The sequence below is a fragment of the Periplaneta americana genome, chromosome 12, assembly GCF_040183065.1.
Source record: "Periplaneta americana isolate PAMFEO1 chromosome 12, P.americana_PAMFEO1_priV1, whole genome shotgun sequence".
NCBI lineage: Eukaryota > Metazoa > Arthropoda > Insecta > Blattodea > Blattidae > Periplaneta > Periplaneta americana.
In genome coordinates, this window is record NC_091128.1 from 176,372,891 (window position 1) to 176,399,792 (window position 26,902).

Here is a 26,902-nt window from a genome sequence, read left to right on the forward strand (position 1 = left end):
ACCTTTATTACCTACTGTTAATAAATATATATATATATATATATATATATATATATACAACTTAACAACAGTTACTAATTGTAAAAACTAACATTGAAGATTTTCTTGTACTGGATAAAAATAACCATCCATAAAAAATTTCTTTAATTCTTTCTTGAATTTAACCTCTGCATTTAAGTTTCTAATAGTCCCAGGTAATTTATTACATAGAAATCTGCCATTGTAATAAAAACTTTTTTCAAATAGAGAATTTTTGTGTCCAAACAGATGCAAATTAGACTTTTTTTCTTGTATTATGATGGTGAATGTGTTCATTTCTGGTTTGCATTTTGATATTTACATATTAATCTAATTGTCACTTAACAAGAATGTATTTTTTTTATTAAATTCCCACATTAAATGACACAGTATTGTAAATTATAAGAAATGTAATGATAAATTAATATAATTACATTAAATATTTGAATAAGTAATTATTTAATTATCCTGAACTCTACATACTGTACATTTTCTACACATTATCAATATATTCTCTTATCGGTCTATTAATAATATATCTGAACTGTGACCAAACACGAGCACTGCTCATTCAGTCCTCAAATTTTGTTAATATTACTGTATTTTCTTTTTTATAATGATTGAATTATTTTATTTCTATTTCTATTGTTGTAATTATATTCTGTATTCTGTATATTTAAATTACAAAAAAACACATCATCTATACCCTAGCCCGGGTTAAATTCACAGTGCAACGTGCTTTACTTGTACAAGAGTGCAGACGTTTGAATACTCTGTCATTCACAGAATAGGAGTGGTAAGCACATTGAGCTTCAGTTGCAGTGTAAGACTTTGGGCCCCTCCTCCGTATGAGGAAAAAAAAAAAAAAATATATATATATATATTTATATTTATATTAATATTATTCAACATCATTCAGCCGTATCTTTCATAGTTTAAAAAAATACAGGTGCATAGCATGGATGAATATTCATCCATGTGCATAGCTTTACGTAGAATTATGTGTGCTAGTGCGAGAAATGACGCAGGAAGAACTGGTGAAGGCTTGGAAAACAATGAAAATACAAGGTGTAAGAGGGGTACTGTACCTATTTTATTTGCATATATTAACGTAAATTAATTATTAGTACAGTTCTTGCGTACAACCGCTATTAATAGTACAATAAAATAGATTCATAGTACATTTCTTAAAAGTTATTTATTATAATAGTATGGAGATTCCAAGATAGAACATTATAGAAAATAATAAATACAATGATCAGTTAATTCCATAAATTTCCTGTAATGCGCTACAAAGGCTCGACGGGATATTAGGCTCATAATACGAAATAATACGTGAGCGCTATGAATACAACCGGTAGTCGACAATTTCTCATACTAGTGCGCGTGACGTAACATCTTGAAGCATATATTTTCCATAAAAATAAAGTCTCGTGCAATGATTCTACAGTAAAATCCATGACCCCTCCTCCAAGTCTTGTAAGTGAGAAACGTGTGATGCGCACAAGCTAATCGTGGAAAATGTAATACTTCGGTGGCGTCGTGGGAATTTATGAATTACATAATTGTTCCATATACATGGGACAACTGGAGTAGCCCACGTAAGTCAAGATTTTTTAAGTTTGCAAATATTATGGCGAAGTCGTTGTGGAGAAGGATATTATGTAGTAATGTAGGCTTTCTTCATTTTAAAATAATTCTGTTACATTACGTGGATGAATTGAAGTATTTGCATTTTTAATTAGTGTACCGGTAAAGTATGCTTAGCTGAAAATACAATAAATAGACGCAAAAATGTTGCGTCGTCTTTATTGGTCATACTTGAGTGACCAGGGCTGGGTCAGATATTATGGTTAGTATGAAGTGACAATACATTACTGTAGTGGGAATATTAGTGACACCTACACACCTTACGCGTTCATAAACCGTAGCTTCTGACTAATTGGTTTAAACACCATAATCACTTCATGAATTAGAAGATGGTTTGAACATTTGATATTTGAAGGTCATAGGTCCAAGTGTATTGTGTGCTTTTTTTTTTATGTATCTCCGTATCTTAATGTCATTTTATTAATTATTTCGTCATTCATGTTATTAACTTGTCAGAGTAAAGCGATACTTAAAATTATTTAAATTATCAAAACAAACATTGAAAGCTGGAAAGTTGCGTGTTTAATTATTTGTAACAATTATAGGCCTACCTAACTTAAATGGCATAAACATACGTAGGTAGGCCATAACCTAAAAATGTACAAAGATGATTTGTTGAGCGAAGCAACTTCGTTGTCTTAAGGAAATTGACATGACTTATATTTTTACAAATTTTGACCAGAAATAGAATAAGTTTGACACTCGTCACAGTTTGTAGTGATACTCAACATTATTTTTATTGGTTTTCAATTAACATTTACTTGAAACTTGTTTAGGCCTACTTGTTCTTCTATTTTTCCGTCAAGTTCCAATTTGCGGTGTAGAGCCTACAGGTTATTTGCTAGAGATATAATTTTACCAGAACTGTTATTTTTTGGCACCCCATGAAATTGGTGGTTTTATATTCGTGGTTGTTATTGAAACGTTTGGTAATTATTTACTACTGTGCCAAATTGAACGTTGGTCAGTATGGAGGACATCATCGAGGATCAGTAATAGGTTATATTTGGTTTGTTTCTGGTTTTGATTCGCCTTGCATATTATACGCGTTTTGGTAGACATACCAAAAACCTGAACAAACCAAACCTAACCTGTCACTGATCCTCGATGTTCGCCATACTGACTAACGTTCAATTTGACACTGAAATAAATAATTAGCAAATGTTTAATTGGAAATGATGTAGCTAAGAAATCATTCTGTAGTTCTTATGTGGAAAGATTTGTTTCTTTCAGCTTCTCTCAGTTAAGGGCTGCCAGAAATACAAAGCATTCTAAAGAAATTATTTTAAGACAGTTCTGAATTTTGAATATGATAATACGAAAATAAGTTGTAAACGTTATAATATAATCAAAGGATGGGATAGTATGTGTTATACCTATTTATAATTTTATAAAATTGACACAGAACCCGTAAGAATTACCGTCACTATAGTCGTGATGAAGTTTTTATCAGAATTAAATTGGAGATGGAACTGTACAAAGAATGCTGAAATAGGTCTAGTGCATTTAGCACCAATAATCAGTTTCTTTATTGTGAAGTCGCAAATATTGTATTTTTATTTATAGTAAGGCATGTAAGCTATGGTGTCACCTTTCCCTTGGATCCTATTGGGCTTGCCGATATGAGTTTCATTTCGAATTGTGGGGTTGGATAGTCACAGTGGATGTGTTAGTTCATTGGTGTTCATATTGATGTGTCGAGTGCTACCATCTTCTGAGATGTCATGTACTCTTAAAGCTACTGTGAATTTTTTTCATCTCTGTGCAGCTCTGTCATTGACCTCATCTGATGATATCTGTCATTTCTAGGCTGTTGTCCATTTGGGCAAGAACCCAAGACATGTTCAATGGCTTCAAACTCACTATGGCATCGTCTATAGCACTTACTGTCTTGGGTTCTTTGTAGTGGTTAAGGCTTCTGGCTTGCCTACCATTTTGTTGGCAGGATTATGTTCTTCTTAAAGCCACACTTTTGTCTTATTAGTGTGTTAAAGAATACCAATATTCAAATGTTCTGTCTTCTTTTGACAGTTATAGGATGACCATTCAGAGTATTCGCTTTAAGCTTTATATAATTTAATCTAATCCAAGTTTTTGCAGTGACTCAATTTGTACACTTCGGAGATCACTTGTGTGGTTGATATAAAATTGTTTGTAAACATTAATGTGAGGCATGAATTTGTATGTTGGAGAAAAGTCTCCCATTTTGCGTTAAATATCCCAACTCTCTTATTTTTCCATTCGGTGTAGATCATATTGTTCGACATGTCAGATGGCAGCTACAGAATTTCTTTTAGTGTGCCCTTGATAAGCAGATGAGGAACATTTCAAAATTTCATTTGTGTTAAATTTGATGGTGTCGCAAGGAATATATAAAGTGGGACATAGTATGAACATAAGACTTTAAATCCGTGGTGTAACAGCCAATGAAGGTCAAGGCCGACTTGCCAGCTGCTGACCTCATGGTCACATGCCTGAGCAGAGGTGAACGATCATCCAACCAGAACAGAGGCATCGTGTGGTTAGCACAATGATCTCCAGCTGTTCTAGCTGGTTTTCTTAACTGGATTTCGCTACCTATTGTGGCTCCCCAAAATCATCACTATGCTGGGTGGGCACCAGTCCCATACACTGGCCAAAATTTTGTGAGAAATTTGTTGTTCGGAATAGAATAGAATGTTTTATTTTCGCTGACAGAATTCTTCTCTTTCACTCAACAAGCATTAATCAGTACAATAGTGACACACATGTTTAAAGCATTAATCAGTACAATAGTGACACACATGTTTAAAGCATTAATCAGTACAATAGTGACACACATGTTTAAATTATGAATATTTACACTTAAAAGATTCTCCAGCAGTGTTCTTCAGTTAAATTTTAACGACTAACTACTGGGTGTTCATTTCAAAGTGTGTCATGACGTCACTGTTGTGAGTGAGCAATTTGAAGCGATTTTCAGCTTTTATGTCAGAGAAATTGCCTATTAATCAAGGTGTTCAATCTGAACTTGAGAACGTGTACGGTATAACTTGAACGTCGTAGCAACAGATGGCAGTCTGTACGGTCTGTGTGCTACCATAACCTCTTTCGAACTGTGTTTTGCGTGGGCAAGTTGTACACAGGGTATTTGTTATCATCGGTTGCGTATGGCAACATTCCACAACACAAATCAAATGCTCCGTGTCCATGTTGACCGTCGAAGTTAATGTCAACAAATACTGTATGTAAGTAATCGTCTTAACCCTCTCCCAATATCCCGACAGTAAGAAAAACAACTCACCTCAGTACGTGTTTCCAAACAGTTCACATTCCTGCCATTACCGGCATTACGGTACGTATCAATACGTACTCTTCAGAATGAACGCCGTACTTGCCAGGCAACTTCTCTGGCACATAGGTAATATGCCTCTGGGGAAGTGTAGGAAGATTGAATTCTCTAGGCCCATCGACTAGCCACATGACGACATACAGCGAGCCATGACACACTTTGAACTGAACACGCAGTATATTATAGGGAGCAAAATATAAATCTAAAATGTATTGATACAATGAGAATAATATTAATGTAATGAGATTTTGCCATTAGAGGATCTGTATTCTATTTAGAGAAATGAATGATGATAATAAGAATGGACAGATGTTCGTTTCATTATAAGTAACAAATATTAATCTGTTAAGCAACACTTTATGTAATTTTGAGCTAAATGAAGTTATTGTCCAACAACCCTCTACATCACTCGGAAGCGAGTTCCAATTTCTAGCAACTGAAACTGTAAGTTATAGGATGAAGAATATAAAGATGTCTTGTGGTAAGGTGTAAAAAGCAAATTGTTATGATGAGACCTGGTACTTACCTGGTGATATGCGGATAAATTTAGAAAACGAGAAGCCAAATAGATTGGAGTAGCAGTGCTCAAAATTTGAAATATAATAAGAGAATGCCGGGCTCATGATCGCTTAGTCTTAACCAAGACAGAGTTTGGAAAGATGAGGAAACATGATCATACTTGCGATTATTGCAAATGTAATGAAGAATAAAGATGTCAGTAGAATAACAGCAAGTGAGATGAGGTTTATGAGAGCAACAGCTGGATATACTCGCTGGGATCATAAAACAAATGAGGACCTAATGCAAGAACTTCAAATAGAACCCATTATGCAGTTCATCAGCAAATATCAACTTCAGTGGAAGGGTCATCTCGAACGAATGAATCGATGCAGAATTCCAAAAGCACTGCTTCATTACCATCCATATGGCAAAAGATCTCTAGGCCGTCCAAAGAAGAGATGGACTGAAAATTCTAGTTTGAGACCGTAACAGGCCACTTGGCCTAATACTTGTTAGGAAGATGATGATGATGATGATGATGATGATGATGATGATGATGTAATGAACACATGTATTATGCACACATTGTACCCTGCTGCTGAAATTTGGATTTAGATTACTTAATACAACATTGCATTAGTCGAAGTGTGGCATCACGAGTGTTTGTACAAGGATTAATTTTAGTTTATCAGAAAGAAACTGCTTCAGTCACTTTAATGAGTGAATAATCGACATTTTTTTTTTTCGAAATCTACGTAATATTATACAACTGTTTAAAATAATGTAAAGAAAAGGGCCTTGTTAAGTAACTGTCACGTAATTTTCCTCCCGTTTTGATGACCCTGTGACATAACCACTCAAATGGACACCATACACAATATCTGCATATTATTATAAATGTTGCATCTAACTTAAAATTTATAACACACAGTTATTATAACAATTTGTCAGTACCTTGTGATTATTTCGAAGATAATGTTATGATTGGGATAATTATTTACTTTAGCTGGTGGTGCGTTTTCTAGTTGTTTAGTCAGCTGTCCGAAGATATGGATGAACATCACACGTGATAGAACAATGCACCATTTGTGAGGCAACTAGGTCGGGAAATAATAGGGTAGGGTGGCCAGTTTATTTCCTCCTCCATTGCATACATCGCTGATTAGCTACATGTTACATTAGTTAATCAGACTTCAGATCTCTACAAGCAATTTATATTTATTTGAAATTTCTTCATTTGACTGAGGGAGTATGTACAGATACGGAATTAAATTTTGGAGTGAGTTTTGATGGGAATTCACCATTATGTAGGCAACTATTCCATGTGACTGTCCACAAGTAGCATATACAGGGGCTCTTGTTTACTGCACATGCGCAGTGTGTTGTAAGCGTAACCCTAGATCATATATACTATATAGTCATATAGTCTATTGTTTCTAGTTGCTAACTGCTTGGAGCGCTTTATCACGAGATTTGCAAAAAAACACCTCAAGCTTCGCGACTGTATATAGTAGACTGTGGTATTATACTATAAAACGTCTTTGTATTATTCTATGTACTTTTCAGGTACTATGCCATCTAGTGTTTGTTATCGCAAGCTCATTTCTCGACACTAGCGACGCATAGCGTCCGTTATTTTCCAGTTGCGTCCAAATTTAACATAAGCTTGGCTGATCTGTTTTATATATGATCTAGGGCGTAACTTATACAATAAGGGAGCTCCAAATCTGTACAAACTACTAAAATTGAGTAATTTCTAGGGAAAAATTGTTCCAGGGCCGGGTATCTAAATTTCAAACTTCAAATTTATTCACAATTTACTTTTGAAATGGTACATATGAATAGATACCCGAAATGAGCATATGCTCCTGCTCGGGTACAGTCCAGTAGTCTACATGAATTTTAGAGACATCAATAATAATGTTGATGATAGTAATAATAGTAATATAATAATAATAATAATAATAATAATAATAATAATAGAATAACAGTGATGGAGATCATACAAAAATAGTAATACTAATTAATTAATTAATAATAATAATAAAACAAAAATATTAACAATAATAATAAAATAATAACTAAGACTGATAAAATAAAATATAAAACGACTTAGCGAGAGTTAACACAACTTATATAAGCATATAATAACCGGGAAAAAAAAAAACGAACTCTAAAATAAAAAAAAAAAGTTCATTGTATCACAGATGACACCAACTGCTGTATTGATATTGTGTTATTCGTTATTGGTGGGAGGGGGGAGCCGAAGGTTTACATCCGGGACCTTTGGTTAAACGTACCAACGCTCTACAAACTGAGCTACCTGGGAACTCTACCAGACACCGATTCAACTTTTCCCTCTATATCCACAGACCTCAAAGTGGGCTGACAACCGTCAAGCAACCGACATTGAGTGCACATTAACTCTGTGTCACTTAAATTGTAGTTTTCTGTTAACGAACAGTGACGTATATTATGCAAATCAAGCTTTCAGGTATAACTGCCTGTGAAGTTTATTTGAATAATTTCGAGGGAAAAATTGTTCCGGGGCCGGGTATCGAACCCGGGACCTGAGTTCGGAGCGTTGGTATGTTTAACCAAAGGTCCCGGGTTCGATACCCGGCCCCGGAACAGTTTTTCCCTCAAAATTATTCAAATAAACTTTACAGGGCGTTATACCTGAAAGCTTGATTTGCGTACTAAAATTGAGCTGGGTCGCATAATGAGGTAACATATGCAAACTTTTCACAGTGTGTTTTCAGTGGGATAATGCCACAGCTTATACTGCTAAAGTATCCATGGTGGAATTGCACCAAGTTTTCGAAGAGATAAACAGTGGTAGTAGCATGGGGTTCTTACCATTTGTCGGCCGACGTACGATACATCAACATTCACTGAGACTCTCTGTATTTGATCTTTTGTTGGCCTTTGTACTTTAATTTTTGTGACCATTTCTTATTGATTCCTTATTTAAATGAATAGTAAGTTCTTAATGTGTGAAGGCCTTTAAATGATGGTAATTTAATTTGCAAATTACCTTTGTTAATGTATAGCCACAATTTAACTTCCTAAATTTGTAACATGGGATGATTCATCGATAGCAAGTGTTTGTATCTGATTTCTTATGTTCAAAGTACTCAGTGACTTTGTATTTATACAGGTGTTGTTTTGAACTTTGCTATCTGTCAATATTCATATTTCCTTACGAATGATATAGTTTTTCCAAGGCTTCCACAACAGTGTGCTCTGATCTGTATTTGGACAATGACTTAAGTTTCGGATTTGCAATTTTATTTTATTAAGAATCCACTTCCTGATCGACTTTTATGTAATTAAATTCCACATGTGTATATTTTTGTTGCATCATGGAGTATTTTATCTGTTATTACAGCTACTAGATGTTTAAATAGATAAGAGTTATCTTTTTCCTTGTACATTGACTGTGTTCAAAGTGAAAGTGGACTTTTTTATTTTTTAAGAATCTAATGGACTTGCTGTACGAACGTAATTGTTTGTTATATAGTAAAGTAAGCTTACTTGTTGATCAGAACATCGTAAGACTCTATTTGAGTTTACAAGTAGTTATCCAGTTTATTCTACAGTTCTTTAAATCCTTTCCTAAACTTAGTAGTTTGTTAGGCCTATAGTATTTTACATTGTATACCTCTTTTTAATTTTGCGGTCTTCATCATCATCCTATGGTGCTTTGACCTGTTTTCGGACCATGACCATGACCTCTAATTCAATTTCTCCTTGTTTCTTGCGGTTCTATAGATAGGCTCTTAATACGTATAAGTTGGATAAATAGGCTGTATGATTGTACAGGGTGAACCGTAAATAATGTCATTAATTTCAGGGAATTATTCTTTTAGATATTTCAAACAAGGAAGTTCTATACAATTTCGCTCGTTTTTGCTTCCTTTTTGAGATAAAAATAATTCTATATAGAACATTTCGTAGCGTGTATTGGGAAAGCTGTTGATTTAATTTCCAATATGCTCAGTTTAAGAGAGCAATGTATTATGATAATAAATGATTGAAAGACTTTTAACTTAGTTTTGTCCTTTAAACGTGAGGAAATTTAATCTGAACAGATGTGACATTGTAATATTCCTTTGTGAAACGAAAAGTTACATATTTGTATCAGATCAAATTTCCGCACATTTAAAGGACAAAACTAAAATTATTTTAATAATTTATTATAATACACAACTTTCTTAAGTTGACTGAGCATATTAGGAATTAAATCAATGGCTTTTCCAAAACGCTGTATGAAATGTTTCATATAAAACAATATTTATCTCGTAAAGGAAGCAAGAACGAGCAATATTGCATTCAACTTCGTTGTTCTAATATTTCAAAGAACAACTCTTTGAAATTAATGACATTAAGTTATTTGCGGTTCAACCATAAATTATATATATAATTTACAAAATTGCCGCAGAGAAAAGGGCTTGTAATTGAAGGGAATTTGAATTGTTGAAGTGTAATTTTAGTTCTTTTTTTTTTTGTTTTAACTTGATAATGTCCGACAGTCTCTGACATGCTGTGGTAGAGAGTTCCAGAGATGGGCTGCAGAGACGGTGAAAGATGAAGAATAGAAGGATGTTCTGTGTTTAAGAATGGAGAGTGTGATATGTTGTTGTGAACGAATATCTATTGCGTGATATGAGGACAGATTTTGAAAATGAGAAGCTAAATAGCTAGTTCTATGTTAAATTAGGAAATTGTTAGTGAAATGTCTTTAGAGATACTATTAAATTCATTCATTCATTCATTTATTTTATTCCATAGATCTTACATGAGCAATGAAGCTTTAAGATGTGGAACATGTCAACATTTTACAATATTACAATTACAATTTTTATAGTTTTACAATTTAGTAATTTTCTACAATTTTTACAATTTTCTACAATTTTTTTACATTTTGGCGAGATGTAGTGAGATGAGATGAGGTCCGAGGATTCGCCAAAATATTACCCGGCATTTGCCTTTTCGGTGGGGGAAACCTCTGAAAAACCCAACCAGGTAATCAAATCAAAGGGGGTAATCAAATCAAAGGGGTTGATGCCAAGGACTCGCCATAGACCATCCGGCTTCAGTCCCACGTCTGGGGAAAACCTCGGAAGAAACCAAAGTCCAAAGGGGGATCCAACCCAAGCCCGAACGCAGCTCCGGATCAGCGGCCCGGCGAGTCTGCCGACTGAGCTACATCGATGGCTCTACTAAAAGTATACAATACATAGCCAATCAGATTATTAAATTTACAAATGCAAACGATCATTCATAAGTTGAGCTATATTATAATACAAAACAATTTAATTAAATTTAAGGCATAAACAATTCAACCAGTTGTGATATACAGAAATTGATAATACATATCGTGCAAACTACTTCAAATTACAAACACAAACAATATCAGTAGAGCTATATAGATTACTATTCAATTTAAAGCATATACAATTCATCGGCCAAAACTATACAAATATATACAATACAAAGTAGCATACTTTCATTAAGCTATACAAATTTGTGCAATTAATATCAAGTAGATTAATTCAATTTATAATCATAAACAATTCATCAGTTGAGCTATACATATTACCATTCAATTTACAGTAGGTCTATATACAATTCATCAGTAGAGCTACACAGACTAGTAATCATTTTAAGAACATATACAATTCATCAGCCAAACTATACAAACATATACAATCAAATTAGTTCAATTTACAAACTTATTTTCGTTAAGCTATACAATTCATATGAAGTAGATTAATTCAATTTATAAGCTTAAACAATTGATCAGTTGACCTATACAGTATACTATTCAATTTACAGTACATACAATTCATCAGTTATGCTAAACAAAAAATACAATACATAGTAAACAGATTAAGTCAATATAAAAACATATTTTAGTTGAGCTATATAAAATTGTACATGTCATTTAAGTAGAATCTATTAAAATCTATTAAGACTTTGTATCAAGTAAGTTATGTTACAAGAATGAGAGTGTTGTGCTTTTTTTCACAAACCATTTAGAAATTATGGGTAACTTGGTCACGCATCATGGCTGGAGATAATGTTATCATTATTACTTAAGTTGGCTGTATTTTTGAGAAGCACTGTTATGTTCCAACACAGATAAGCTTTGATGGAACAGAATTAGGCATATCCAACACTTGATTCTAATTCATATCATAATTTTTTATTAAACTTCAAGCTTAAATGAAATATAAGACTTATTATACATCATGATTATTGTAATGTAATGTACTGTTACCCAGAGAAGATTAGGCCGTTGAAATATTCAAAGTTCAAATACAAGACACTGCACATGATCAGAGACCCAGAGCACAGATACACAAGATAACGTGTAATTAAGTTATTTAAATTCGTTCTATCTGGTTTGTTGTTGAAATTCGCTTCGAGCCACTTGAACAACTACAAAAAAATGTTAATGTGTTGCAAAAATTTGATAAGTGTTACAGAAATTTATTCTTATTAAATGTGAATCTAGTTTCGAAACTATATAGGTAGCAAAGAGGTAGATAAGTAGCTAAAAGAAAGAAACTTTTTAATTTTAATTTTGTTTATAACAGGAAAAAATATTAACCGACCAGAGATGATTTTACTTCTATTTTTATTTCCTTCTGAACAGTGAATGAAATGGAGAAATTTTTCATTTCGTGACTTTGCTTTAATAATATGTTTTAACAAATAATAATTGTAAGGTAGATCTTACATTGCCATTGTAAATGGGGTAATTTTTTTAACAATAATGATGAAATTTAAAGTGTGTTTAACAAAAAGTGTGAAGGAATTATACTAGTCACCAAAGGCAAGTAACAGTAACAAGTGCATTTAAATATCGTATGAGTCATCAGGGATGGATGTTACATGTAGCAAATTAATTTCTGCACTTCGCGTAAAATATGCTTAAAATGCGTAATTTATGTCATAAATGTAAAAGAATGTAATGAATCCAAAAATTGCTGTAATGCATTAAATAAACGAAGTGTGAAATTGTTACTGAAGTTCCCAGGCTGCCAGCTTGCATTACTTATGGTAATTCATTCGAGTTCTTCATATTAAGTCATTTCTTTTAGCCTTTGAAATGATATGCCAACACCACACAGTTTTTCCACGTGTTGCTTAGCTATTTGCCGCACCGATACAGATTCCAGAATTTACAAGTCATCAAAGGATGCTGACACAGAATTGAGAATTTTCTAGACATCGAAGGCTGCTGACACAGATTTCAGAATTTACTAGTCATCAAAGGCTGCTGATACAGATTTCAGAATTTACTAGTCATCAAAGGATGCTGACAGATTCCAGAATTTACTAGTCATCAAAGGCTGCTGATACAGATTTCAGAATTTACTAGTCATCGAAGGCTGCTGACAGATTCCAGAATTTACTAGTCATCAAAGGCTGGTGAGACAGATTCCAGAATTTACTAGTTATCAAAGGCTGGTGAGACAGATTCCAGAATTTACTAGTCATCAAAGGCTGCTGACAGATTCCAGAATTTACTAGTCATCAAAGGCTGGTGAGACAGATTCCAGAATTTACTAGTCATCGAAGGCTGCTGGCAGTTTTCATCACACACATTTTGTCATTTTGTTTCCCATGGTTTCCACTGGCATCTTTTGTGTTTATATTTTTTTTTTGCCAAACTCGTCATATCATTGTAGTAATGGATAGTGTCTTTCTGCGTAATTCTGGCTCCATTTACTTTCCTTTATCTGTTGACCGAAGAAATTCTGTAAAGACCAATATTAAAAAAAGAAAAGAAAACAGAGCATTTGTTGTTCTTTTGAGATCCATCTGTAGATACTTTCCGAAAGATTAGGTACACTTTTGACTCATTGCATACTTCTAAATTGTTCGTAATATTATGATCTGATAGTATAGAAATTTTAAAATGTAGGAATGACATAATGAGCCTCAGTTCACAGCATAGTTCCGAAGCATTCAGTAAGAATTTGTGCACCAGTTTAATCTATAAAATAACCAATTTTTATTTTATTGCCATACATACTACTATGCCACTACAACCACACTGTAAAATTGACGTGGGTATTGCGTGCGGAATTTGGAATTTGAAAATGGAACATTTAGCGTACTGTTCAAGACTCGCACCGTACGCAAAATGAAAAGAGCCAAAACCATCTCCTATTGTTCACTATTTTAGGTTATGATAGGATCTTTGTTATTATTGTATAGTCTTCTGTTGATCTTTCAATATCTTTCTTATACTGAGGCCTCAGTATTTTCCACATTTCTTCATATAGTATTTCACAAATACCTGAGAATGTTGAGAAACAATTTCTTCCAGTATTTATGTTCGAACGATACTTGTATATGCATACATAGTGTGACATTTTAGCATAATTTAATACTAATGGCTGTTTGAGTTAAAAGAATTTTGTGAATTTTACATTAATTTTAGGGTATTCCTGTATAAAACTTTCATAGCATTCTTTTATTGCCATGAGCATGATACACTTTTATTAAGGGCTCTTTTCAGCAATTACATCATGCTCAGAAATCGCATTCCTTTCACCTGGTTGCTGGTAACTGATCTCTTTGCTTTGATAAAAAAGACTGAATCTTTTTTATTGTATCATTTTGTTATTGAAGGTCTTCCAGATTTTAACTTATCAAAAGACAAAAATTTTGTGAAACCTGAAAATTCATTTAATGCAATTTTTTTATCACAGCTCTTCTTTTTGATGATTCTGTGGTAATGTTTTCTTTTTTGTTTTTCTTACAGCCTTGCCAAATGAATTATTTGAACTGTAACTTTCTTTTTCTGGAGACAGTATGTTTTTATTAATTGTTTCAGGTGTTTCAGGAATTTGTTGTTTCCAGTTTCTCTGTATTTCCTTTTATGCTTCGTTTCAAACAGCCTCTCCTTTTTTTAACATGATGTACTGCTTGCACACTTGGATTTCTCATTTTCTCTTCACTTATCACGTTCTCGCTCTTTGGCAAGATGTGCAACATAAGACTCAGGATCTACTCTCGAAATTTCCTTACCATTTCTCGGTTCAATGATACTGAAAATGATTTATAGAAAAAAGTATTATGGCTAGAGATCATATGAATGATTTTGTAGAAATAATAATGCCAATCAAATGATTCTCAATCAAGTTACATAAGAACGCAATGAATTGTGCAATATCATTATACCTTGTCTCTCTCACTTAGCCTATAATTCATTATAATGTCCCACCTGTAATATATGCAATGTCCCACTCATATGTGCAATGACCCAGTCGTCATGTGTTACGTAATATGAAAAAGAATGCATTCTTTGTTTTGGGTTTGTAGGTTAACTAGCCACATGTTTTAGGTTACTGTTACAAAATACAAAGAAAATCCTAACTACAAAATTTAAATTAATTTAAAAAATGTAAGTTTTTGATTACAGGTGGGACAAATGTTATACAAAAATAATATAATAAAGTTTAACATGCCATTTCAACAAATCTTCCTTGCAATATGTGCTTTGATGTCTGAACTTCAGAATGGCATGCTTTACACAACTGCTGTATTCAGTTTTTTTTTTAAGAAAACTTTATTATACAATTTATGTACAATACAATTGTGCTTAAAAATTATAAATACTGTGCTATAAAAGCACACAAGAAACATGTATGGAGGTTGCAGTCCTTTGACTGTCCTCTGGCAATATGTGAAATAAAACAAAAATGTTAATCTTCAAACAACAGATCTGAATGTCTTTTTATTTTTAATCTTCTTATTTGGCGGGGCGGTGGAAGTTGTTCTGTAATGATATTAAGCAGGTCATTTTGGTGGTTAAGAAGTGAGCGATGAAGTCGTATGTAGGAGCTGCGCAGGGTGGATTTAACTGTAGGCAAGTTCAAGGGTGCATCCACGATTAGTTGAAGGACCCAGTTCTGTATTGTCTGAATTTGTCTGTTTTGGGAATTGGATGCAGATCCCCATATACCACAGCCATACATCCATGTAGGTCTGATCAATGAGAAATATATGTATTTTCAAGTGAAGCGACAAAGGTGATGAAATCTTGAACAGATGTTTAACTTGATTTAATTTATGTGGGAGTCTTTTCACTAGGCTGCTTATATGTGTATTTCAAGTGAATTTTCTGTCCAAGTACAGACCTAGGTACCGCACTGACTCAGCATGTGATACTTCTTCACCTTGTAGAGTGATGGATTGATTTTCAGTTTTTCTTTTATAGGTGAATTGAATAACATTGGATTTGCTAGGGTTCAGTTTAACTTTCCATTTTTCACACCATACATCCACTAAATGTAAAAACTGCTGCAATTTATTAGCTACCATTTCACTTGAATTTTTGCACAGAACAGCAACATCATCTGCAAACTGAGTTGTTGTTAAACTGGTGCCTCTGGGGAAATCAAACACATAAATCAAATAAAGGTAAGGTCCAAGTACACTACCCTGAGGTACACCTGCTTGAATACTTCTGACCTGGGATACTGCATTTTCATACTTCACTGAAAATGTTCTGTTGCAGAGATAGGACTGTAGTATTCTAAATAATGTGTCTGAAACTATTAGTTTTAATTTAAACAAGAGTCCCTCATGCCACACTTTGTTGAATGCTTTTTCGGTATCTAAAAACAGACCAAGACAAACAGATTTTTCTTCAAAAGTGTCCAAGATAGTGTCCACTACTCGATGTAGCTGCTGCGGGCAACAATGTGAAGATCTAAATCCAAATTGAGTGTTGGGCAGGGCATGTAGCACGTATGGGGGAATCCAGAAATGCATATAGAGTGTTAGTTGGGAGGTCGGAGGGAAAAAGACCTTTGGGGAGGCCAAGACGTAGATGGGAAGATAATATTAAAATGGATTTGAGGGAGGTGGGATATGATAGAGATTGGATTAATCTTGCTCAGGATAGGGACCGATGGTGGGCTTATGTGAGGGCGGCAATGAACCTCCGGGTTCCTTAAAAGCCAGTAAGTATTATTATTACTTACTTACTTACTTACTGGCTTTTAAGGAACCCGGAGGTTCATTGCCGCTCTCACATTAGCCCGCCATTGGTCCCTATCCTGAGCAAGATTAATTATGATGATGATGATTATTATTATTATTATTATTATTATTATTATTATTATTAATCCTACAGTGAATGAGAAGCATCTCAAAGACGCACCAATATCTTTTCTTCACAAATTCAAGAAAAACTGCAAGTTCCTTGTTCTGATATACCGTACCATTTACGTTTCAATCAATTATTCGGAATGAACACATCAAAGTGACAGCACTCCTGCTTTGGACTAACTGTGCTTGTGTTTAGTCATTGTTACATAAGTGTGAACAGCCTTGCTGTGAGAGTTCACGCGACCTTTATTGTTACGTAGTGTCTTTATAATTACATAATAGTTCTTATTGATCATACTGTTACTGATTGGATGGTTCTTGCTACAACAATACTTTTCTCAAATACGTAAGACTGAAAATGAGTCAAAAGCAGAGAGACAGTATGTACTCCTGATGACTCTAACGATAGGAAAATGGTGCAAATTTTAGTAGAAGTAATAAATTATGGTGATAGTGGTAATGAAGAAGAAATGGTTGTTAGTATGATGAAGAGGAAGGTGTTATTGAAGCAAGAAATGAATTTACAGACCTTGAAAAATAATTAGACAGTAGTGATGACTCTAGCGAAAATGGCAGTGTTATGAAAGTTTTGCACGCTGTAGGAAGAGAAATTTTTACACTTTTCTATTTAGACTCAATCCAATATTCCTTCGACATGGGCGAGTTCAAGTGATAAATTTAAGGATATTGTCTCTGCGCATTGTTAGGAAGGTCCAAGTGACAGCTTACTGATGTATCCGATATACTCAGGGACATAACGGTTTTTTTGTCTATGTTTTTACGCGTGAACAGTGTAAAGAATAAACACGATATGCGGCATGTGCGATCCCTGAAAACCACTCACATCTTCGAGTATTCCCTTTCGCGTGAATGACTGTTTTCTTTTTTGGCCTAGCCAAAAGTGCCGTTGTTTTGATATTGCCGGTTATTTGGGTGTCGGATACGAGGGATTTTACTGTACAGTAGTGGCAAAAAAAAAAACCGGACCGACCCTTGTAGCAGATTTCAGAGCCTTGTTCACTCCAGAGCACGATAGACTGGTAACTAAGACTTTCGTGGTTCGAATCCTGCCTGGGAAGAAAACTTTTTTGTTCCTTATTCAAATTTATTCCCAATACTTTTCGATTGCTGGTAAAATTAATGTTCTAGGAATAATAAGTTAATTAAGTAGTAAAATATCGCTGCAATCGAAAAGTATTGGGAATAAATTTGAATAAGGAACCAAAAAAAGTTTCCTTCCCAGGCAGGATTCGAACCACGAAAGTCTTAGTTACCAGTCTATCGTACTCTGGAGTGAACAAGTCTCTGAAATCAGCTACAAGGGTCGGTCCGGTTTTTTTTTTGCAACTCCTGTACATAGATAAAGTGACATAAAAAAACTTTTTCCTTGAATTTTTAACAATGTCCTGATTGTACCATTGAACAAAGCCTGCATGGTATAGTTAAAAAACAAGGTACAATAAAAATGCGAGGAAAAAGTTTTTGATGTCGCTGTAGAAGAATTTCTAGCCCTCTTCTTCATATTTTGCTAAAACAGATTGTGAAGTCGCAAATCCGATCATTTGTATTCCTAAAAGAACCACATATCGTGCAGAGACTTATCGGAGGCTTACCCGTACAGACTTACCTCAGGGAGGTAGTCTGAGCTGGATGATTGTCCATCCACGCCCAAGACTTTTCTTCATAGACCCATAGTTCACGAAAATGTCGTGGAGAAATGCGATCACATTTCTTCATAGTTCTACATTCATTTGTTCGTCATTCCTTAGCGCCATTTTTAAATAGCGTCTCTGTAGTTTTGCTATTATAATCTATAATTTAATGATATGCAAGAATATGTGCTTTGCTATTAATTTACTACAAGCATGAAAATGAGTTATAGCTTACACTTCCATAGATTTTAGTATAAATGCATGGAAATAGTTTCTGAAATCTGTACTTTTATATCTTGCCGCCATATTGATACAGAGAACTGATTAAAATGAAACAATGTCGGAATCTCGACTACAGTCGAAAAAATTAAAGCAGCTGCAGAACTCTGGAGACTTACCTCAAGGCCGACAATCTTTATGCTTTTCTCCCATACACGAGGAGATTTGCCTGTGGATGTAGATGTGTACAGGCTTACCTGGTGTCATTTACATTGTTTTTATGGTAGATGAGCCAGCACTTTTGAAATTATTCCTTAAAAATGGGAACTTCAAAACGAGGTTTTACTGTTTTTGTGTTGGTGTTATTGGACCAACCGTAATAAACCGTCTCAACAATGAAATTCTTTGACAAGCTTAACAAGTAATAACTTCTGTATATATTACCGATAATTTTACTTACATTTTGAAGGTAGTTATGCGTTTTCAAATATTATTCTGGAGAAGGAAATTTGGGCTGGCTGGTGGTGGTACGTGTTACTACTCAATTATCCTTAAACTTTCATTGTTATATAGTTTGTGCTTTGATATAGTTGGAATTTCCTCTGCGTCTTTTCAATTTTCAGAATACGAATTTCCGAGAAATGTAAAATTTGAGGCCAAAAGAAGTAAATAAGAAAAATCCGTTTTCATGCACCTTCTTGCTGTCTGATGTTTGCAGTAGTATGTGTAATCTCGATGCTAGCGTTTTTGGCTGAAGGCCAAATAGTTCTTTTCTTCCATAGACGTAGTTTGCTCCACGTGGAGTTGAGGCTCTCATAATCGTACAATAACTTTCCCACGTTGGCAATATCTTGTGGAAGCTTTGCCAGTATTCTGCATTGACCGACTGAAATTACCACGCTGAAGCCAACACAATAAAATCCTGGGAACTAAAACATTTCAAATTATAACATTGTAACTTGGAAGCAAATTATTCTGTTCTGTGTTTTATTTTGAGACCTACGAGGAATGTGCCAGAAGGAGGTAAAATTTCAGGCTCCTAGGTTATTCTCAGTTTGTGTTCGTTCGTATTATTATTATTATTATTATTATTATTATTATTATTATTATTATTATTATTATTATTATTATTATTATGTGTTTAAAATCCAAAAACTATTGCCGGCTTGTTCTGGATTTGAGATGTGCTTTGTTACATTTGAAAACGACTATCATAGAACTTGTTGAAGATAAGCTATGCCATCCATTTCGATATTTGTTTTATTTATTTTTATAGCAGTTATGATAATTTTTCTTTATCGCTGACATTTCTTCTTTATAATACTCACAGAGAGAGAGAGAGAGCGATCGAACGCATCACTACTTTCAACGTCGATTTATTTTTGTGTTAAAATGTATATTGTTATAAACGTTTTTATGTAGGCCTATTGCCGCTGATGTCATTCCAAGTAAAATATTTAACTTATTAACATGTGTAAACCATTCTTTCTCTCTTCATCTGTTTGCGTTTTCTTCTTAAACACATAGTATTAAAATGCTGCAGGTATATTTTTATCCTACGTATTTAAAGAAGTAAAAAAAAAAAAAAAAAGGTTTAGCCATGAGGGGAAGGACACCGAATTTTCCAAGATGTCACAAGGTAGGAGTAGGCTGTTGAAGTTTGAGAACCACTCCAGTAGGGTTTAAGAAGGGTTACGTAGAAATGTCTTTGGAATAATTCTCGGGTTCTCAGCCAGGTGAGTTGGATAGTTGCTTCCAAGCTTTCGATGACTAGCTCTGCCATCTTCTTCGGGGATTGAAGTGTCGTGGGACTGTTTAGCCGGTATATAAGCAGTCAGAATGGCTTCCTGTTGCGGAGCAATTAGGAGCCAGTTCCTAGGCCTTACCAACCAGAACGCGGCAGGTGGTGGGGCTAGGAACTAGCTCCTGATTGATCTGTAGCGGGAAGCTCTACTGACCGCTTATATACCGGCCTAAGAATGGTTCAACGAGATTTCAATCCCTGAAGAAGATGGCAGAGCTAGTCATCGAAATCTTGGAAGCAACTTCCAACTTACCTGGTTGAGAACCCGAAAAGAATTATTCCATATCCAACGCCAGGAAAGCCTCAAGTCCAGAAATAAATGTCTTTGTTTCTGCGTCAGGTACAGCGAGTCTCATCGGACATCGTGATGAATCTGGTCGGTTTCGTAAGCCAGTTTTTTATTAGTTTATTTTACGACGCTTTATGAAACTCCACAATGATCCCTTGTCTCGATATCTCAATACACAAACCAAGTTAGTGATAACATTGACGTATTTTCTTGTTCTTTCTTTCCTTGTCACTTTATTTTTGTCGTGTGAACGTTGTTGCATTATAGGGCCTTTGATCCACTACGTTTCGTCCACTTTTTTGTGCACTGACACCAGTGGCGATTTCTCGGGGGGAGGGAAGGGAGGAACGTCCTCCTCACAATTTTCTTCTTTTGAAAGTAAATACCAAATGAAATATATGCCTTGAAATTCGAGAAAGATTCGATAATTTTTAAGTTCACAGCTATAAGAAAACCTCGGTTGATCGAGTTTTAAACGACGCGCACTCATGTGCTGCTAGAGAACTGTGAGAAAGATGCGAGATTGTTTGTGTGGAGGAAAGCCAATCCATTCCTCCTTTACTGCATTTAATACACATAGACAACACCGCGCTAGCGGCGAGAGACAGAAGCAGAGTTTTAAAGCAAGTAAATGAACGGAGAGGGAGGAGATCCTCCTCTGAATCAGCGCATGGGCGGGAAATATAGAAACCGACTGGTCGTGCAGCAAGCTCGCTACCGCTGCCATCTAACGATGCTGCATTCAACCAGAATATAACACATCTAGGAGGAGACACAACAAAAACAGTTTTAACGCAACGCTATGAAAGACACCATGTAAACTTTTTTTTTTTTTAATTACGAAACAAAATATATTATTCACTGCACTTTATATAAGCTACTACTCATGGTTTGAAACTTTCGAGGATATCTGAAAGTTGAAGTTAGATTTATATAAAACAAAGAGGAAGTAGTTCTACGTTAGCATCGCAGATCTTTTTGGCCCCTGAAATTCACTTCCATTCATTGTCTACTAGACAGGACAACAGCCAAGTTGTCAGTTTTGTACAAATATATTTGAAATTGAAAGTACTCCAAAATACATTATTTTAACATAAAAAAATTAATCGGCCACCGGCAGCTTTGAACAATAATGGTAGTATGACTTTACAAGAACTGATATTCTTCAAAAGCATGTGATACTGAACTTGTAAAATGTACATGTGGTAACACAGACCACGTGGGTGGGTGCAGTGTTCTCGCTTTCCTAACAGATTATTTCTCATTCCCACTTCCGTAAAACGGTTCCGGTTACGAGTTAGTAGCTGGTCTCTTCCAACACGTGTGATGCTGTAGTGTGCGCGAAAAATGGTGCGAGTTTGTGAATTTCCTTGTAATTGTTAATTTGTGCAATTATCCAACAATGAATGGAAGTGAAAACATTATTATATTTTGGACAATTGAGGAAACTCAGTTTACAAGAACAGATTATTTCTATACAAAAGGGAAGGCCAACTCTAACACTATCTGGTGTTACATGTATGCATGTAGGCTTATTTGTAGCATGTTTCTCTCAAGAAGGTGTCATTTTGCGCTGTTAACTTCTTTCCTCCTCTTAAGAAATATGCAGGAGCCGCCACTGACTGACACATCCATTTCATGATTCGTTCATTAAGTTCTGTCCACTGACTAGTTAGTCCATTTTCATGCTTCGTCCATTATGTTTTCATCCACTGACTATTTCGTCCACTATGACAAAAAAAGTGACGTGAGACATATTTCATTTGGTGAAAATGTAATTTATTTAAATGTATATACTGTATGTGGATGATGCACAGTGTGGCAAAAGAAAAAAAAAACCGGACCGACCCTTGTAGCTGATTTCAGAGCCTTGTTCACTCCAGAGCATGATAGACTGGTAACTAAGACTTTCGTGGTTCGAATCCTGCCTGGGAAGGAAACTTTTTTTTGTTCCTTATTCAAATTTATTCCCAATACTTTTCGATTGAACGAAAGGTACTGGTAATGGACGAAACAAATTGTGGACAAAAAAGTAGTAGACAAACCCAATTTTATGCAAATCTAGTCTTTCAGGTAAAGATATAATATATACGTCACTGTGTACGTTAACAGAAAACCACAATTCCAAGTCACACAGAGTTTGTGTGCACTCGATGTGGGTCTCTGGCGTTTCGTCAGCCCACGCGAGTTGTGTGGATATAAACGGAAAAGTTGAGACGGTGTCGGGTGGAGTTCCCGGGTAGCTCAGTTGGCAGAGCGCTGGTACGTTCAACCAGAGGTCACGGGATCTATACCCGGCCCCGGAACAATTTTTCCCTTGAAATTATTCAAACCCAATTTTCTTTTGTAAATAATTATTTTGTGTTATTGTAATTTCAGTGAAAGATTTTCATTTTTAGATTATATTAAGGAATAAACATATTATTTTCTTAAACTTGTCTTTTATATAATATCTTATGGGCCTGTAATATACAGTAAAGTCTTTAGCTTCCATAAGTCGCTAGGGCATTATCAGTCGCACTTCCATGGCGAATTGGAAGCCATAAACCTTGCCTTACAGCAATTGCTTGGAAGACCGACTTGCCACAGTCTTGTTGTCATCCTCTGTGACTCTCAATCTGCCATTTTAGCAGTGGTATCTCTCCCTCATGCTGTAACATCAAGATTTGTCGAGATCAGAAAATCCCTTGTCTCACTCAAAGCGTTAGAAGTCGTCGTCGTCCTCTACTGGATACCTTCGCATGTTGGTATTTCAGTGAATGAGATTGCGAACTCCCTAGCAAAAAGGGGACTGAAATATTGTTACGGACGAGCTCCCAACTTTCGTATCACAACTTGAAACGATTAGTTAACCGCTCATTTAAGAATGAGTTTCTCTCAGATCTTCAAATAAAGGGTGATGGCAAAAAATGGGCTGATCTTGTTGACAAGTCAAAGATACTCCCTGATCGCCTCCGTAAAGAGATTGTAGCTGCCATAAGGATTGCCACAGGACACGACTGCCTGGCGGAGTATTTATATAAACTGGGTATTTTACCATCACCTCAGTATGTCATTTGTAGACTTCGTGGAATCGCCACGAGAATCGTAAGGTTTACTGCGCACGCGGTATAGACTGTATGAGAAGGGGCCGTGCAACGGATGGCCTGTGATGTAAACACTGAGCAGTATACTGCGGTTACAATAAAACCTGTATCCTGCATTGAAGAAATATAATGAATGATCATTGAAGTAGGAAATGTCTAAACATGTAAATACACAATTATTGTATAGTGAGATATATTAACTCTCAAAATTTAATGCAATATACTCACATCATCCTTGAATATGTGCATTGCAGTAAAGAGTTACGTACATTTTGAGCGACTGCAAAGTAACCTCCTCCGATGGTCACTTAAACAGTTTTTATATTGGAAAAATGTACATTCGACATCACACGATGTTATAGGTGCATATTTGAAGAACGGAAGTCACTGCTTTTTAGTACACCAACTTCAGACGTCTTGTCGTGACCTGATAGTACATAATTTATAATACGAAGTTGTGAATAGGCAGAATTTTTAGCAATAATGTTTCTCAACTTACGTTTCACTTTTTCTGAAATTAGTGAATTTTTATTTTGGATAACGGTTTGTGATACTTTATCCACTATATTAAGGGCTTCTGAGAGTTGTAGTTTAGACGATTCTAACAGGGTGATGCTTTTTGACAGATTTTAAAATCAGAATCAATGAACAGAATATCTTCCAATAGCTGTTCAGAAGGCAATGATTTTACAGCTGCAACAGCGGAACTGTCTGTGCTATCCAGTGCATCAATTACCTCCATTATTTTGCCGTATTGTTCTGAATAATAATAATTAACAGCATCCAACCACGTTCCCCAATGGGTCAAGACTGGCTGCGGGGGTAAGGGTATTCCAGGGGCAATTGTTTGGAACAGCAACACTCTCATTGTAGTATGTTTGATTGAATTCTTGTATGCACTGAACAAATGTTAAGCTTTGACTATTCCAACCACAGTAATGCAAAAACAAGTGCTTACATAGGTATACATTAGCTCTAGCTGCTCTATCTATTTGGACCGGTCACAACTCTTAACATGAACTGCTTATACTACGAGACCGGGAGGTCGCCCACCTCCTCTATACTATCGTACATCGGCAACCTGATTGCATGGTGCGTGTGGCAATTCAACGAAGTCTAGTCATTTGTAATGAGGAAAATTGTATTTTGAATTGGGAACATTTAAATGTTTGTAAAAAACTTGTAAATTTAAAATCCTCTATGGGGACTTTGTATTTGTCTGCCAGAAACCAAATGATGTTGAATCAATCTGGTTGAGCATTACATACATACATACATATCTTATGGGGAAAATATTGAGTGTGCCAATACTTTTTGGTGCCAGTATAATCATAGGGATTTCTTGAAGTTCCCTCTTTGTTATAGGCCTATATATTTCAGTTCAGGGTCCGATACATGTAAGAACACATGATTTGAACCAGAAAACCCGCCTGGACCTGCTTGTTGAACCGTCTGTCATTGAATTAACGCAATGTCAAACTGGCTTTGTGTCGCAAGAGGAAGTCTTTTATACTCCAATATACACTTCTAAGACTCCTCCACTTCCATTCATCCGCCTGTATTTATTTTGTTATGCGTCTCTTATAATTATTTCGTCCTTAAATTTCTTGTACGTTCAATGTAGATAGAGAAATCACCACGTTGCTATATTTCCATCATTTTTGTAAATGGAATTCTTGTGGAATTATGTACAGGTCTAGCGATATATTGTGCTTACGTAATCACGGAAAGAACAAAGGACAACGTTTTAAAATAGCTGTTGTTTTTTTGTCATTGCATTGCCCCTTATTATTGAAATAAAAGCAAAACGTCGATACAAGGTGCGTGTTTCCGTAAATTAGTGATAAACACAGATAGAGATAGATAGATAGATAGATAGATAGATAGATAGATAGATAGATAGATAGATAGATAGATAGATAGATAGATAGATAGATAGATAGATAGATAGATAGATAGATAGATAGATAGATAGATAGATAGATAGATAGATAGATAGATAGATAGATAGATAGATAGATAGATAGATAGACAGACAGACAGACAGACAGACAGACAGACAGACAGACAGACAGACATTTCCTTTGTGGAAATTGTTGCATGCTTCATTCATTTATTCATAGTGTTCTGCTCAAGGGCAGGTCTTTCACTACAAACCCAGCATTCTCCATTTTTTCTCTATTTTCTGCCTTCCTCCTCGTCTCTGCATATGATCCACATATCTTAATGCCGTCTATCATCTGCTATCTTCTTCTGTCCCGAACTCTTCTCCCGTTCACCATTCCTTCCAGTGCATCCTTCAGCAGACAGTTTCTTCTCAATTCCTTATTTTCTTCCTGAACAGTTTCAGCATCATTCTTTCTTCATCCACCCTTTTCAACACAGCTTCGTTTCTTATTCTGTCTGTCCATTTTACACGCTCCATTCTTCTCCATATCCAATTACAAATGCTTCTAGTCACTTCACTTCATCGTAATGTCCAGGTTTTCTTGGGAAAGGTAAATGCGGTAGCTTCCCGTTGCTTTCCGCACACTACTCTCTCTTTCGTATCTTAAAAGATCTCAGGGGCCTCAGCGTGGAGGTAAGGAGAGAGGATTTGGCTAATTAGGCCCTCCGGACTTCACCGAAATTTCCTGCAAGAGTTAAATATCAGTTCTATCAGGATTTTTGACCCGATCTTAAAAAAATCGGGATATCCCAATTAGTGTTTATTGTTGTAGGAAAGATTTTTTGAGTTTCGCACTGTGTACTCTGTGATGGATTTATTTAATTTGGTAGAGTTAAGGCCATCAGACCTTTTTTACCACACCACCAAGAAAACAAATATGCAGAAAACAAATGTAGACAGAAGAAGTAAACGAGAAAAAGAAATAAAATGACAAATACAAATACAAAAAGAGAGGAGGGAAAACATTTATGTATTGGATCGTATAATCGGGGAATGCGAGGAATAAATTCATGTATAGGACCCATTATTAACGTCTGTTCTTCAAGACGGGATCATGTTGAACCCGAGATCGTGGGACCAGACCTGACTTCTCAAACAAATGACGTATATCTTGAAGAAAACAAGTTTGTATGGTACAGCCAACCCCAACGAGAAATAGGAAAAACGCCTCCACACAATATTATTCGAGGTCTATCTGGTATTACCACAGTCTAGTATATATGTATATATATGTATATATATGTATATATATATATATATATATA

The 26,902-nt window shown here is 35.2% G+C and overlaps 1 protein-coding gene across 2 annotated transcripts in view; it reads left to right on the forward strand.

Moving 5' to 3' along the window:
- The first annotated feature begins 1,470 nt into the window (after positions 1–1,470).
- SCAP (SREBP cleavage activating protein) overlaps positions 1,471–26,902 on the forward strand; it is an 83,796-nt gene continuing 58,364 nt past the window's right edge. For both annotated transcript variants that reach the window (XR_011335364.1, XM_069842648.1), the window contains exon 1: positions 1,471–1,619. The gene's annotated coding sequence lies outside the window, so the exon portion shown is untranslated. The remainder of the gene's footprint in view (positions 1,620–26,902) is intronic.